Source organism: Hydra vulgaris, chromosome 01 (genome assembly GCF_038396675.1).
Source record: "Hydra vulgaris chromosome 01, alternate assembly HydraT2T_AEP".
Classification (NCBI taxonomy): domain Eukaryota; kingdom Metazoa; phylum Cnidaria; class Hydrozoa; order Anthoathecata; family Hydridae; genus Hydra; species Hydra vulgaris.
In genome coordinates, this window is record NC_088920.1 from 5739259 (window position 1) to 5754977 (window position 15719).

The following is a 15719-nucleotide window of genomic DNA, read 5'->3' on the forward strand; positions in this document are numbered from 1 at the left end:
TGTAGTTGTATAAATTGATATTTTTGTTGTAGTTGAAATTGTTCGACTTGCAAAGAGATACACAGCATTTTAAACGCATTTTAATTGATTAAAAAACTTATCGTTAGTTTGACAATATTATTACCTTACAATGTTAACGCCTTGAACCTTTCAACGTTATCGTCTTGAAGTTGCGCTATCTAATTTATAAACCAATCAAATTTTAAAGATTTATTAAAAAAGCGTGAACACAAACTTTCGTCTAATGTTAAAAGATGAAAATGTAAACAAAGTATTAGGAATTGGCCTTCAGTTTAACAACTTTGTTGCGCCATGTCAAGGCATTTTATTATAGAAGGCCGCGGTCACACATAATATAATATTCTGAAACTAATCAACAAACATCTAAATTTCTATAGGTAAATTTATTCTTTGATCATTACCTTCATATCCTATCTTATTTTCATATCATAATCTATTATGGTATTATTTATTTAACATATCACAACAATATTATTAAATTTGTGATGTTCAAATATCATATGAACATTCTCTAACATGTTCATATGATATTTGAATATAGTTCTTGAGTATATTATGCAAACAATTGACTGATGCAAGTTCAATTGTTGTCAAAAACCAAGCATGCATGCATGGAACACTGCAGTGTCCCACAAAAAAATGCTGGTTTAAAAGTCAAATTTACTTTATTAAATAAAAATATTAAAATAGGGGGGGAGGTTTCTGTAACTTTTATTAGGCTCCAAAACTTTTAACTTTATATATAATAAGGCTTGTAAAACTTAAGGGACTTACGAAGTACATTGAGGAACAAAAACAGGATATTTACATAAACTTTTCAATTTTTAATCTGGAGTACCACAATGTTATTGAGAACAAAGTCTCAGGGTCCAGTTTTCAAAGTAATACGATCTAAAGTAATATATAAATTTAAAAAAATGCTTGAAATGCATGCAGTTATACATATAACTCCTGATAGTTAACTATAAGCATAACTAGTTATACATAAAATTTATTATATAAACTTATTATTTAAGGTTATGCTTGAACAAATTAGTACCAATTAATTCAAATTCAAGATTTAGTTCAAGTTCATGTTCTTATTTGTTCATTGTTTTTTCACTATTTTATATTTATTTGTTGAAATTTGTTAACTAGTACTAATTCTTACTACAGTAAGAATATTTATCATTGTTGAACGTGATACTATTAGTAACTTAATTTTACTTTCAACATATTTTGACAACACCCTTTACATTTAAATGATGACAGCTTTACTTTTCTATTGATGTTAAATTTATTACGATTCAATAACTCAGATTGAATTTTAACTGAATTATTGTAAGCTTTGTATTTAGGCTATGGGATCATCCATAAATAATTCCAGTAGATAGAGGGGCAGTGTGAGTTTAACAATAATTGACAATGGGGAGGGGATGTTGAGACTAAAATAATGTCAATTAAAAAATGGAATTAAAAAAAAAGTAAAATATTTTATTTTAAAAAAAAGTAAAACAATTTATGCTAGCTATGAGAAGGTTTTAGAGGTATTTACACCAACAATGTGGTCTTAAAACTTCTTGCTTTTGTTGCTTAAAACTGTAGAGGATCATAGAAAAAACAATTTATGTTCAGAAATTAGCTTGCTTATCTGAAAGAACAATTTATGTTTGTTTTTTTTACTTTTAGTACTGTTGAGAATAAATGTATAATTGAACAAGAAAAAAATTGATGGTATATGCATTTTTTATATTATATTAACGATTTAGATATACCACCACAATATGATAACAAAAACTGACATCATTTTTAATGGGAGATGGCAAAAAAATTGACCGAGTTTGATAAAGGGTGAAGGTGTTCAATAAACCATGTCATCATCTGACATCATTATGCATAGATGACCCTATGATTTAGGTAAAATAAGTAATCAATTTGCCATATTTCTCTTTAGAAAGTGTAAGAAAAAAGCATTGTTATGCTGAGAACCTACCTATTGAGCAAGCTTTGACTACCTATTTTATAAACTTGAGAGACAGAAGTGGAAGTGCGAATCACAAAAGAACCAATAACAATGCTCTAAATTGATTTTAACCTCGTAGACTAACATTAATAAAGTATTTAGAAATAATAAATGAAGTTTATATGATTTTTATAATTTGTATTTATTTCCATTAATTATCAGTTGTCAGTCCCTATTTTATAAAATGAATTAAAAAACTATTTATTTATAGTATAATAATAATACATAAATACTAGTTTCCTAATGCTACTATCATCACAATGTTAATGGTATTCGTTTTAAAGTGAAATTTTGTATCAATTTTATTGTTTTAATGTTATATACATATATATATATATATATATATATATATATATATATATATATATATATATATATATATATATATATATAATATTTTTACTTTATTTACAACACCATTTGATATACAACAAACCCCAACATAGCTTATAATAAATCAGATAAGATTCAATCTGAGTTATTGAAACGTAATAAATTTAACATCAATAGAAAAGTAATGCTGTCATCATTTAAAATATAAAGGGTATTGTCAAAATATGTTGAAAATAAAATTAAGTTACAAATAAAATCACGTTTAACTATGATAAACATTCTTACTGTAGTAAAAAATATTACTAACTGATAAATTTGAACAAATAAATATAAAATTAACAAAAACAATGAATAAATAAGAACTTTAACTTGAACTTTAACTAAATCTTGAATTTGAATTAATTGGTACTAATTTGTTCACGCATAACCTTAGAAAATAACTTTTTATAACAAATTATATGTATAACTAGTTATACATATAGTTAACTATCAGGAGTTATATGTATAACTATATGCATTTTAAAGCATATTATTTTATTTAAACATTACTTTAGATCATATTACTTTGAAAACTGGACCCTGAGACTTTGTTCTCAATAACATTGTGGTACTCCAGATTAAAAATTGAAAAGTTTCTGTAAATATCCTGTTTTTGTTCCTCAATGCAGTTCGTAAGTCCCTTAAGTCTTAAGGACCTTATTATATCTAAAGTTAAAAGTTTTGGAGCATAAAAAAAGTTACAGAAACCCATCTCCATCCTATTTTTTTCTTTTTTTAATAAAGAAAATTGGGAATTCTTTGACTTTCAAACCTGCATTTCTTTGTGGGACACTGCAGTGTCCCATGGATGCAAGATTGGTTTTTGACAACAATTCAACTTGCATCAGTTGTTTGCAAATATTTTACTCAAGATCTATATTCAAATAACTATTATATTATCCTAATAATAAGTCTATTTGCACAAATCTTAATCTATTTCTATAAAGAAAGATAAACATTATTCATGGTAATTACATATTTGCTTGCCATTCTCTATATTATTATAAAATATTTTCACACAATATAAACGTAACGCAATGCAATGTCGATTTAAAAATTTTTTTTTAGTATTTTAAAAAAATTTTTTTTTTAGTTTCCAGCTTTCAAATTAATTCCCATGCAAATCCCACAGGAAACCCACGTGGGATTTTCCAAGTGTGTAAATACCATATGGTTTCCACATGTAACCCATGTGGGTAATCCCACATGGGTTTAAAGGTGACAAACTTCCATACGGGTACCACATGGGAAAAACCGTCCCACGTAAATCCGATCAATCCCACACGGAATCCACGCGTAACCCATGTGGGACACGGTTTTATTTTTCACTGGGTAAGGTTCTAACGATAAGATCTTACTGATCTTCTTTCAGATACCTAGTTTTTCAAATGTTAATATAATTTGCTAACTTTATAAATCGTATTAATTTTTATTTCCTTTCAATATATTGTTTAAAGGAACTAACAAATGTAAACTGAAATGTTTGAAATAAAAATAAAAATAAAAAAAATCTCTGCATAGTTTATTAATAAATAGGGATTAGGGAGAGAGGGGCAAGTTGCCAACAGGGGTAAGTTGATGAACAGCGTTTTTCTTGAAAGTCTTTTATCAGAAAGAGCCGAAAATTATATAGAATTTTTCTAATTGACCATTGTTTCTTTCACTTGAGTTTTTTTTAGACTCGCGTAGGCGCATGAAAGATATTGAGATTTATGGCTTTTTTTTGTGGATAAAAACGTTATTTTTGGAATATCGCTTCTTTTTTACTTTACAAAAAAAATAGTTAGTCATACGAAAAAAATAATTTGAAAAATTTCAGTTACAACTAGTTTACTATTTTCTTTTTTTTAAATTTTTATATGTTTATTGAAAAATAGGCTTATAGGGTATTTTGGCTAAAGTTACACGAGCCAAATCGCCTCAAAGCATTTCCTATGCAAAAAAAAATTATATTTTTATAAAATTGTTTTTTTTTTTTATTTTAAATTTTTAACAATTTTGAAAAAAATTATTATTTGCAAAAGTTAAAAAAAAAAATTTTGTAATATTTTATTTTGATACTTTTATTTAGTACCTGCAAATGTTATTAAAAATTAAATTTTTGGCAGAGAACTGAATCAAAATGAATAGTAAAAAACTTTCTATAAACTTTGCACTTAATGGAACATTATTATTCATTTTTGTATTGTTTGCGCCAACATACCTTGGGGTGGGGAAAGATTTTTTTGAGGCCCAAGAAGGGCCCTAAGAAAATTTTTCCACATAATAAATGTAAATTTAAAATGTTACTTAAATTCGTATTCTTTAAGACTGCGCTTTAATATCTACAAAAAATTGTGACGTGATGGCTACAGGCCTTAAAGTCAAATCTTTCGGCAAAAGGCGTTTTTTTGTTGAGGAATAGAAATGAATCCATTTTGTTTTATCAATTAAATTAATTTATTGCAACTAAACCAGGTAGAAACTTCAGCAAGTTTCTTCATACAAATTTAAAAAAAGTTTGTATATGTCTTTGTCTGATTTTTTGTATCGTTAGCAAACATCAAACTCATTAGGTTCAAAGCTTTATTATTTCAATCAGCGTTTGTGTACTTATGAATTGCAAGAACTCTTGCAATTTTTGGTTTCTGGGAAAAAATAGATTGCTGTATGGGCGCTATGAAGGCTTTGAAAACTTTAAAAATAATATCATTTAAATTTTTCGAAGCAATCTATAATTAGGTTTCCAGCAACTTCGTTCGCACCAACCTCTTTTTTGTTTTTTAGAGATTTAATGGTTCTTTCAATCACTTTAATTGATAGATCTAGCAATAAATCATGTTAAAAAAATGAATTATTGGTAGATTTTAAAAACTGATTTATGGAAATATAAACAGAAAGAATAAATAGAAAACTACTTTTAATATAAGTAAAGTATTTTTTCTTTCATTTGCTATTTCATTCGGTTCACATATACATACGTTTGTTCATTTTATTAACTTTTGATAGAATACTTAAACAGGTTTTTTTGTTTTTCTGTTGTTTTTGTTTTGTTTTATTCTTCATAATTGTTTTAATAATTTTTTTAAGAATTTTTACGAACATTTTTAAAAAGAAGTTTGTAGCTTTTAAGTATCTAGGTAGGTTTGTATTGGATTTTGTTTTTAAGTATTTTATACATAAAAATTGTTTAATTTTTGATGATTTAGATTATGAAGATTGAGTTATTGATAAGATCACGTGTTCACATCATTAGAAAAAGTTAATAGCTTGATCTTAGTTGAGATCTGAATTTAAGTATTTATTCTGAAAATTAAATATTTTTTATTTATTTACTTTAGGTACCCAAAGAAGTTCTAACGGTCGTATTACAGAACACCGCAAAAGAGCATTTTAAATGAAGTTTACGCCTCCTTTCTTACTGATGTTATAAAACTGCACAAAGGTGTCGTTAAACCACGGATGAGGCGCTAACCACTGCGCTACGGCTGCTCTATAAGAGATTTGAAGTCATTCAAGTGTACATTTTTGGAATCTGATAGTAGAAAACTAAGAGAAATTTTTATATTAGGCCTTAAAGTGCGTGTAATTAGTTTGTAATATATTACTTTAGCGTCACCTCTAAAGTCTTTTGTTTGAGAAAAAAAAAATTCTTTATTCGATTGTTTGCATCGTGACTATCTGTGAGCGCAATAAATTTCACAAAATTCTAAGACATTTTTAAAATGAGGGTGTTAGCAAAATAATTACACCCAATCATCTCAGCTTAGGAAACCAGTTTCCTAAGCTTTCCTAAGCTTAGGAAACCAGTTTCCTAAGATGAGCTTTTTTAATGGAACTCAAAAAAACTCAAAATAACGAAAAAAAAAATCACAAAAAAAAATTAAATAAATTTGTATTTTCAAGGGCTATACTTAAGTAAAACGTAATTATCTCAACCATAAAAAAAACAACAATAATAAATCTTTCCTATCGCTAAAAAAGTTAATAATAAATAACTTTAAAAAAACGCGCTTTTCTAAACAAAACCCGCATCTCATTTTGAGCGTCTAAAAACGTGTCATCTCAAGCATCTACACCAAGTAATCATAACTTACATAGCATGACAACAGCTTGTGTAATATTTTATATAAACCCATGGAATTAGCAGAAGATAAGCATAAAATATTGAGGATGTAATTAATTTTTAATGATCTTATTTCGTCCTGACGTATTTACAAAATATTGAACAATAAAAAAGTATAAAGGGGATAGTAAATTTTTTTAACAGTAAAACAATCAAAGTTTATTAACTATACAACCAAGAAATTAAATAAATAACACCATTAAACTTGTATGAATATTCTTAACCAAAAAAGTTCGCGAAAAAATCATTAGTCTACCGTAAAAGAGGTTATACCATCTTAGGAACTTCCCTTATATGTTAATAAATCATGTTTTTCAATCAATTACAACTCATACTTCCAAAAGGCCAAAACGATTTTTAAAAGCACTTCATAAATCCAAACTATAAATCTAATAAAGTTCAATGCAAACTTCAATTTGAGTAAATTAAATTACTTTTAAATTTAAAAAATATTTCCTTTGCGATTTTATTTTATCTCTAGATTTAAAATATATTTTTATTTTTATATGTTACTAACCCATTCTTTACAGTCAATTACAAGTTATACTTTATAATCAATAACAATTCTAATAAACAACCGTAAAGTTTTTCGTTGACGTCACTTTCATCGTGTTTTCTTTTGCGTTGAGCTTTATACATTTTTATTGGGTTGAGCTCACAATAAAACTTTAGAATGAGGAAAAGTTTATTAAAAATTGCTTCCTAACTATTTTACTAGAGCCATTGCTCTTATTTTATTGCTTTATTGTAATTAAGAAATTTTACTAATTAAATTTGTGGTTGTTAGTTTTTATTCTTAGTGTAACTAACAATATTTTTTCGATAGTTTCGTTTTTGAATCAAATAATCTATTGGCTATCAATTGTCTTTAGGCGCTAGAACTCAATTTATCGAATTCTTTAATTGGTCGACCTCCTTTTGCTGATTAATTTATTAGGCCCTCTTGGTTAGCTGGTGATACAATTAAATTGACTGTTTTAAAAAATGAACCAGGCCAAACATAATTTCTACTATCAATTATTTCTTTTTTTTTTGATATGATAAATGCCATTGTGCAACATAGTTTGTAAGAGTTAGTATAAATTTCGTTTTTAATAAAAAACTTACTTTGTCTTCTCTGACAAATATCCTAGTAATTATGTATTTAATTCTTTCTACATTTTCCAAGGTATTTTTTGAAAACTGTAACCACTCTACCATTTGTCTTATATTGATTTCCTTAATTCCCTCACAAAAAGATACCTACAAAGTAAAAAGAAACTTCTTTACAATAATTAGAAATCATTGATTTTTTAAAATTATTTAGCGCTCAAGATTGCCGATGATTGAAGCCACACTTCTCAGAGTAGTTAGTAGACACTATTGACTAAAAAACATCGATATATGTAAATGGTATAAATTGGAACAATTTTTTAACTCTTCATCAAAGTTTGAAATTTTTATTGCAACTTTTTTATAAATTTTTTTTTTTTATTTGTAACAGCTTGTTAGAAAATGAAAAAAAAAAAATTACTAAATTAAATCTTAAAACTTTTTATCAAAAATTCATTAAAATCTTAACATCAAAAAGCTATTACCACTGACCCTGCCCTATTCCTAATTTAAAAAATGAAACACTCTTAGTAAGGGTGCAGCGTTAAAATTTTCGTTCCAGCAGTTTAAACAGTTAATGAAATACGCCAAGAAATCCAATTACTGGTCAAACAGTAAAATTTGTGCGTACCAGTTTCCCACTTATTATGAAAAATGTTATTGAATTAATTCTTGTTAACCTTAGTTTTCAAAACGCTTAAATGTTTTAAATACAGTTTTTCTTTTTTCTTGTGTATTTTAATTTTCCTTGATGCATTCACCGCTCCTGTATAATATTTTTGGGAAATTTATATTTATAAATTATATTAAATTTAATAATATATAAAATGCGTGCCTGATGGTTTCCTATTATGTAACATGCAGTTAAACTAATGAATTTTTCCCATAATGTTTGGATAGTTCATTTTGAAATATTATAAAATATTTTAATCAATTTTCATTGATGTTGAAACACATTTTATGTCATCCTATATCTTCAAACTATTAGTAATATTATAAGTAGCAAAAATTGAAATTGAGAATATAAACGAATTTTTTCCATGGATCTAACTTAATAAATGTTATACAAAACATAATTACATTATTATTGAACGTATTAATGCAGTTAACCGATGCAATATGCTTAAAAACAAACAAAAACATACTTTGTGTAACTCTAAGTAGTACCTGTTTTGGTCATTGGTTTTTCACTAAGCGTGAAGATTGAAGTTAGCAGTCACTTAACTAAGCATGAAGATTGAAGTTTCATTAAGCATGAAGATTGAAGATAGAAGTCACTTCACCAAGCATGAAAATTGAAGGTAGCAGTCACTTCATTAAGCAGGAACATTGAAGGTAACAGTCACTTCACTGAGCCCGAAGATTAAAGGTAGCAGCATCTTTAATCATCTCCTGAATATTATAAAAACCACAATAACCACTCATCGAAAACAAACGTCTTTAAGACATTTATACACCACTTAAGGCTTGTACAATTTTTTAGTTTATGACGTTTATAAAGACTTCATGAGTCCGAAGAACGTCTTTTAGTTGCCTTAAGAACGTTCTGCGTCCAATAGCTAAATTTAGTAAATGCGGATAATTTTTCAGTTAATTTGGTAACCTAAAAACACAGGAAAGCGCAAAGAAATACATTAAAAGACTTTACTTGGGTACAATACTCCTTAAAGGAAAACGGTTGGAGAGTCTGGCATTCATAATTGTATTTTTGATAAGATCAATCAAACATAAGACATTAAAGATCCAAGACCAAGACTAATACCCTGGGTTTACAAGACCGCGCACCGTGCAAAGTTGTTAGAGCGCTTGCTCTATAAGCAGGAGATCCTGGTTTGAAACGAGTATTGGACAAAATTTCGCGTCACGGTAAGGAAGGAGGCGTAAACTTCCTGATTAAATGGACTTCCGCGGTACTCTGTAACAAGACCGTTAGGTATTCTTGGGCCACCTAGGTAACAAAAAAAAAAAAAAAAAAAAGACTAAACCTCTAAATTTCAAAGCAATGACTAACACTAAGTCAGTTAAGCATAAATATCAAGACCCAGACATAAGTCTCGCAACTTAGGTATTTAATTTTAGTTAAACATTACAAATATTATCTTTTGAATGTATTTGAAATATATAAACTCTGTTCATTGTGTCTGTCTTTTTCTAATTATCTAAAAATTAAATTGTTTTAGTGATACTTAAGTTCAACAAATTTATGGGATAATTTTGTATATTTGAGGTTTGTAGAAACGTTTATTTTATTTTTTTTTTTATTTAAAAATTTTGTAAAAACACTTCGGACATTAATCAAAGAAATTTTATGATAGAAAAACTTAATGACCAAAATATTTTGTTGTTGCATAAAAAAAAGAACACAAGTAACGAAAGTTCAATTAGTTTGTGTTCTCTATAAAGGATGAGTTCCAGTTTTTAAATCACTAATGTCATTCTTTGATATATTAATAAATACAAAAATTTGCTTCATTAAAAACAGGAACTGCTTCTTGTTAAAGTTATAAGTCTGTTTTGGTTTGCTAGTTGAATAATTTTCGCAAAGATGCTCGATTGTTTCAATAAGTGGTGTGGTGATTGTTGAAACAAAAAAAAAGCTTTTTTTCTCTGTGTCTTAATCATTCTGTAAAATATAGGTGGGATATGATATTATTAATCAGCGGTGTACACTGGATATTTAGATGATTGAGTTTCGACACTTACAGGCATTGTGCAAGCTCCAAACTTTTGTATGTTTATGCTTATATCAAAAAAGATTGTATTGCAAAGAATTGGGGTGACTGGAGCTTGGGAACAAAAAACCCCTGATTTTCGGGCCCACCCAGCCCTTAACGTGGGAGCAACAAGTTTATTAAATATTTTCTTCAGTATTTTTATCTAAATTCATATTCATCGACAAATTTCAAGTCTCATGAAATAATCTCTTAGTGTTCGGTTTTTCTGACCCTGCAATGTTTACAGCCCCCTCATAGTGAGGGGGTTAAAACTTTGTTATAGTTTTTGAAAAAAAAGGAGATTATTGCATGAAATTCGAAATCTGTTGATGAATATGAATTTAGATAAAAACAGTAAAGAAAATATTATATAAACTCATTGCTTCTACGTTAAAGGCTGGGTGGGCCTAAAAATTAGGGTTTTTCTGTTCCCAAGCTCCAATCACCCCAATTCTTTGCACAACATTCTTTTTTGATATAAGAATAAACATACAAGAGTTTGGAGTTTGCACAATGCCTGTAAGTGTCAAAACTCAAAGATTTAAAAATCCAGTGGACATCACGGTTAATAAATTAAAAAAAAAATTTTTTTTGTTTAGTTTTACATAATTGAAAAATTCAAAAGCGTGCAATAGTAATGAATTTAGATCATTTTGCTATTATCCATTTGTTCTTTTATTTTCTAAAGGATAACTTTTTTGTACCATAATGCAATTCCCGCGCTATTATCAACCAGATCTTTGTAATTTAATTGCTTTTTAGGTTGTTTACAAAATTATGTTGTTGTTTTGTAAGGCTATTTTTTCAATTTTAAGTTTCGCGAATTTGTATAAGTTTTTAAACAGTTTTGTCTGTGTTAGCTTAACCAGTTTTTTAAGTTGTAAAGCGTGAGTTTTTTTAATACTAATATTATATTCTATATACGGGGTATTTTTTTGTAGTAACAAATAATTTTGTCCTAGATTGAGCAGCTCAGTTTTTACTTTATCCAGAGAATCAGTAGTTAACTAACATTAGTATAGAAGGTTTAACAACTCAAACAAAATAAAAAGTACAGTTATTTTTATCGCAAAGGTTTCTGGGAAATTGAAATAAAACGCTTACATTGCTTTGGGTATAAAAAAGTTGATTTTTTAAGAAAAATTGTTTTGAAACTGCAAAGTTACAAGAATAAAATGAAATATTAAAGGAAACCAATTGACACAAAGAAATAAATACATATATCAATGAACATATGTCCGAAGCGACAGTTAGTATTAGAAAAGTTATATTTAGAAGTTAAAGAATGCCCACAGGAAGAATAATCTGAAGCGAGCAAGGAAAAACTATATGTTCAAAAATGTGGTACTTGAACAATGTTCATAAATAATATTGTGGAAATGGTAAATTATGGACTATATCTAATCACAAAAGTTTTAATAAAACGTTAAAAGGTTTTTTTAATTTGGAATTAACGTTTTTTTTTTCGATAATTAAAAATGAGTAAAAACCAAGTAAAACTAGATAAATTTTTTTAATATATTTATGCATTTGAGTTAAGTTTTGATTTCCAATTATAAAATTTACTAAAAATATATTAAAATAACTTAATCAAAATAATTTAGATTTCTAAAATTCAAAACTGTTTAACACTATTTTGTGTAAAATCTAATTCTAATGAACTATTTGCAAAAACCTGATGAGTTATAATGAAGGGCGTATACAGAAATATTTTGGGTAAGTTCAAAAAAAAATATACCCCCTTCCTCTCCCCAGTTTTTTCAGGTTTAAAATGTTTCAATACTAAATCTGAAAATGCGATTTTTTTTTAATCAAAAACTTATTTTTTGAAAATACTCTGGTGATCTAATGAGTATAATAGGTGACATATAATATATACAGGTTATAATTTTTAAAATTCATGACTTATGTTGACAAAATTCAAGACCATAGATTTACCATAAAAGATAAAAAATAAATAGTAAATCCAAAGTAGACGCAAGAATTTATAAATTTTTTGATAACAAAAATTAAACGTTTAAGGTACAAAGACTTTTATCATTAACTTTTACTATTTATTTTATTATTAACTACCTGGAAACAAACCTGTTTATATAATTACAATTTCATAATGACTCACATACTCACCAAGAGTCAAAAAATTTGTTTCAATATCTGTACCATGACAAAATACTTATTTACAAAAATATCTGGTTATGAAATCAGCTGTTTAAAAAAAGTTGTTGGATCATTCCATGCCAAAAGGAGCAAAGGTCCTTGTGAACCATCTCAGATTTTGCAGAAACATTTTGATTTTGCACAAATATATAACAGCATATTTTGAAATTTTCAGATCAATATCTAATACGGTTCTTGAAAAAACACTATTGAAGAAGTGAACGATTTTGCATTGAGTTTCAATCTACACACAAAGAAAGATGTTTTCATTGCTTTTAACAGCTAATAACTTTTTAACAAGATGGTTTTATTATTCCACTATTTCAAGATAATAAGTATGCAATAGATAAAAAAAAAAAGAAGAAGTTAAAATCTGGCATGTTTTTTTCCATAATGGTGAGTTAAAGTTGGTATTTTTGTTTTGGAGTTAAAGCTTTTTGTTATTTTAAAGAGCATTAACTTAGAAACTAGTTTAAGAGGTTACTCAGTTTAATCAATGGAATGAATATTCAAGGCTTCGTCCAGGAAAGAAAAAGTTTGTTTCAATTAAATCAGATGATCTAAAGCAACATATCTAAAAACAACATTTTTTAGTTAATATGAAAGAATTTCACCATCCACAAGAACGACCGTTCAGTTGGAACATTGCTCAAGTGAATGCACCGCTCAAAATACTTTTTAATAATTCACATTCCTGTTGGTGGTGCTTTTAGTCTGCATTCAGTTTGTTCAAAATCTTCTTGCCAGTATCATTTAAATGAAAATCTTCTTGTACAAAATGCTCCTGGTACAGGAAGTTGCTAGTAACAAAAAATTTTTTAACAAAAAGATTGTAATTTGTCTTGTTGCACAAGCCAGTCTCTAGTCACTTTCTGTGACTAGAGACTGGCTCGTGCAACAAGACTTTGGATTCTGACAAATCAAGCAAAATGTATACATAAAAAGACAAAAAACGACCGCAGTTTCATACCATTTTTACTTACCTCAATAGAAATAATAAAAGTTTTCAATTGATGGTGTTTGGACTGATGTGGATATTTCTACCTGCAGAGTTTATATTAAGGAAATTTCAAGTTACACAACAGGAACCTATGTGGCCTGCACTTATGATGCTCAATGGTATTCAATAAATATTTTTAGTAATTAAAAAAAGCATGAAGGTCTTCATATTATGTTTACGAATAAGTTTTCTTTATGTAACAAACTTTTTCAGGTACCCTTGATACATGATGTATCTTGATGCCCCCTCCCCTAGTTTTTTTCTAAAGGACCTTTTTTTTTTCTTTTTTTTTTGAGAAAATTCTTGCTATACCTCCTTTTTCGAAACCCGTGCATTGGCTCTTTTATGCAAAGTTCAATCTCCTAAGGTACAGCCTAACAGAGGAAGATTTTATAATAATGACGTAAAAGAAAAGATAAATTTGTTATTAGAGAAATTTTTTTTTTCAACTTTAATTTTGATTTTTTAAAAACTTTTTATTGTCTTAATAGCTGAAATTCAATCTGTAAAAAAAATTATATATAACAAATATCTAAAAATATTTAGTGTTATACGTTTTCTATTTAAACCAATTGAAAATTTTTTCGTTACTTCAATTTACAAGTTTCAAAGCATTTTTTTTTTTGTTTTGTTTTGTTTTTTTGCCATATAAATTTATTAAAGTCGTAAACGATGATATAAATACAAAAAGCAGAGATAAAAAGAAGATATAGTTGGTCTTATCACCAAGCCCCTAAGTCTATACCGTAAATATAAGACAACAAAAATTAAAAAACGTGACACTATACAATATAAAACCTTTTTCTAAAGACTTAATAAAATAAAAATTATTTGTCCTAAAGTCCTATTTTAACTTTTTGTTTTTGTATTGGTTACAAAAAATCAAAAAAAAAAGAAAAAAAAAGAATTACTACAAAGAAACTATATTACAAACAAGCATGCAAGTAAATGCAAGCAAAAATTACTAAAAAGCATGCAACCCTTCGAGATTGGGCTGCGAACAAAAGTAAACTATTATTTTCGTAACATATTTATATATAATACAATTTTATTTTACTTTCATTATGATACTTTGTTTAATTAGTTATTTTAAATTTTACTTATAAAAACGGAGGTCAAATTTTCATTTAATTTTAATGATGAGAATGCTATTGATGATAACTATTTTAATGGAAAAAATTTAGAAAGCGATTATTATTCAATTTCTGAATCTACTCAATATCTCTGTCAGAACAAAAATAACTTTTCTATATTAAATGTAAACATTCGAAGTATTAACAAAAATTTTGAAAATCTTTAACTCTTATTGCATCAACTAAACCACGAATTTCAAATAATTTGTATCACGGAAACTTGGATTAAAATCAACGGAAATAATTCAAATTTTGAATTAAATAATTACGCATAAGTTCACCAACCGCGTTTTAACTTCGCTGGTGGTGGTGTTAGTATTTTTGTCCACAAATCAATTAACTTTATTTTACGTAGTGATCTTAATGTTAATGAAACAGATTATGAGTCGTTGTGCATATAAATTATAAACAAAACCACCAAAAATATTGTGATTAATTTTATTTATAGACAACCACCTGGTAGTTTAAGAAAATTTAAAACTTATTTAAGCACTTTTTTAACCAAAACTAATTTAACACAGAAACATGTTTACTTAGCTGGTAATTTTAACTTAAACTTGCTTAACTATGCTTCAAATAAAAATGTTCAATACTTTTCAGATACTCTAACCCAATATAACCTAATACCAACAATAAATAAGTCAACGAGAATAATCAATCAAGTAATAAAGAGACTACATCGTCATTACTTGATAATATAGTTACTAACAATTTTCAAACCTGTCGTTTAGGAACGGGCATAATCAAAACTGATTTAACAGATCACTTTCCAATATTCTTAATTACTGATAACATTACCCAAAATAATCCCCCCTCAAACTCTACGATTTTAACGCGACAGATCAATGAAAACTTCTTATTTTATTTTCGAACTCTTTTGTCAGAAAGTATCGATTTCAATCTTATTTTACAATCCCATGAAGTCAATTATGCATATGAACTATTTTTAGCGCAATTCTGTAAACAGTATGATTCTGTAAACAGTATGACAACTCTTGGAAAAAACAGCTCCACTGATCATACTCCCTACCGTCTTGACATGCACTCATCAGGCTAATTGCTCAACCGTCATACGTGCAGCAAGTCGCACTTCGAGCTTGTGCAACATTATCCCAGCTACTTC